Here is a 2,699-nt window from a genome sequence, read left to right on the forward strand (position 1 = left end):
GTGATCCCTGCATCAGTGCTCGTCGCCTTCCCCGTGCCCTCCCGTGCTCACTGGCTGTTGTCAGAGCCTCGGCCGGACTTGCCCGACGGCACTCGAGCCCATCCCTCTCGCCCGCCTATATATAGGTCTCCCCCGAGCCGTTCGAGCACACCACTCGCCTCCCCTCACTCCTGTGGTCCCTCCTAGCTACTCACCTGAGCTCGAGGAGCTCTCTTTCCCTCCCCTCATCGCCACGGTCATCGTCGGCCACTGCTCAAATTCGAGCGCTCCAGCCCCTGCCTCTCCACCTAGCCACCACCAGTGAGATCCCCTCACTCGGGCGACCATCCCCATGCCGTTTCCCCCTCGCCGAAACCACTGTGTCCATGAGCCCATCTCCACCCGTAGCTCCCCTCTGCCATGGCCCCTGTCCTCCTTGACCTCAGGGTCCCCGACAATAGTGCCACCTCCAGGTGGATGCACCTCTTTTTTTTGACCTGGAAGACTGCAGGGCTTACACCCCACAGCAATATATTTAAGCTTCAAACAGAGAGTACAAGAAATGTTCCTCAAGAGAAGGAACTAAAAAGAAAAGAAGAAAACTGTACAAGCTAGTCTAAACAAAGGAAGAAAAGGCTAACTAGAACAAAGAAAGAAGTACATATGCATAATCTCTCAAGGAGGTAGGAAATCTATCCATTTGATCAAAGCTTCTTTGTGTCTGGACTTGATTCTGTGAGCCAAGAGAGATATGTCTTGGATAAATCCATTCCTCCACTGCCTGAAAGAGGGTCCGATATGTCTAAAGGCTTTGTCATTCCTGACTTTCCAAATATTCCACCAAGTGAGGAAGACCACCTCAGAGAAGAAAGGCTTATTGAAATCCTTCCTAGCATGATGTGCAATCTGAACCATATCCTGACTATCCAACCAGGTAATTTGAAGGTAGTTCCACACTCTCATACTAAAGTTGCACTGAAAGAATAAATGATTCCTGTCTTCCAGTGCACCAGTGGGACAAAGAACACATTCAGGCCCATCATTAATCTTCCACTTCCTGCGTTGAATCATATCCTTGGTGTCTACTCTATCCATAATGACAAGCCAGGCAAACATTTTAATTGACATTGTACAACAAGACCTCCATATCCAACTAAGAATAGGGTTGGCAGTCATTGGCTGATAAACAAAGTCATAATATTTCTTTGCTGAAAACCCATCCTTTTTCCCATGTCTCCATTTCCAGGAATCATTAGAAGCCACATCCAGAGAGAACCCAGCCAAAACTTTAGTCAGTTGATTGAACTCCCTAAAGGCCAACTCTGATAAGGGCAAGGAAAACAAACTCTGCAACTCACCAGTCTGCAACACTTCACAAATAGAGGAATTCTTTTGTAAGCAGAAAGAAAACAGTCTGGGGAATCTGTCATGTAGTAGGATGCATGAATTATCAATCTCCCAAGAATCAGACCAGAAAAGCAAAGAATCTCCTCTTCCAACTGTGACTGAAGTAACAACCCTGAATTTGTCCATTAATTTGCATATGTCCCTCCACCAAAAGGAGCCACATAAAGCAGTGTCATGAGGAACTCTCCGATAATAATAAGAATCCCAGACCAAATGAACCCAAGGCACATCATCTTTGTTATAAAACTTGTTGAGGAATTTCATTAACGAAGCTTCATTTTGTTAACCCAGGTTAAGTATGCCAAGCCCACCTTTAAGTTTGGGCCTGCATACCAAAGGCCAAGCAGCCAAAGAATGCCCCTTCTCCTGACCATATTTTCTCCACAGACATTGTCTCTGAATTCTTTCCAGTTGCTTTAAAATCCCTTGTGGTATAGATAAACTACAAAGGAAAAAATTAGCAAAGAAGAGATAACAGAGTTAACCAACTGCAATCTGCTACCTTGGGGTAGAAACCAGGAACTAGCAGTCAATCTCCTTTCCATATAGTCAACCAGAGGTAGGATATCCACAATTTTGGGCCTAGTTGTGCCCACAGGCAAACCCAAATATGTAAAGGGTAAAACTCCAAGCTGACACCCAAGCTGAGCAGCAAAAGTAGTGGCAGTAGTGGCTTCCACATTGATTGGGTACATTGAAGATTTATGGTAGTTGATCTGCAAACCAACTGCCAAGGAGAAAGAGTGCAGAACAGATTTAAACACCTCCAACTAAGCTGAGTCAGCAGAAACAAACAACAAAGGGTCATCTACATACTGTACCACTGGGTAGTCAGGGTCATGAGTTACCAGGGGTAGAGAAAGAAGACCTTTACAATCATTAATCATAGACTATAGTAGATCAGCAGCAATCACAAACAACAAAGGTGAAATGGGATCACCTTGCTTTACCCCACACTTGCTCTTGAAGTGATTTCCTGGTACCCCATTGAGCAGAATTGAGGAGGTTGTAGATGATAATAACTGTTGTATCCAGGAGATCCATTTGTTATCAAAACCCTTGGCCACCAAGATTTTTATAATTGCCTCATGTTAAATGGAATCAATAGCCTTTTCAAAATCAAGCTTGAGTAACATGATTGGCCTTTTTTACTGGTTGCATTGATGGATATACTCAAAGGTCCAGGCAATACAATCCTGAATGGTTCTAGACTTAATAAAGCCATATTGATTCTTATGCACACACTTGTGATTTCATCTTGGAATCTGTTAGCAGCAAGCTTTGTTAGGAATTTCAATCCCACACTAGTCAAA

The sequence above is a fragment of the Triticum dicoccoides genome, chromosome 1B (genome assembly GCF_002162155.2).
Source record: "Triticum dicoccoides isolate Atlit2015 ecotype Zavitan chromosome 1B, WEW_v2.0, whole genome shotgun sequence".
In the NCBI taxonomy this organism is placed as follows: domain Eukaryota; kingdom Viridiplantae; phylum Streptophyta; class Magnoliopsida; order Poales; family Poaceae; genus Triticum; species Triticum dicoccoides.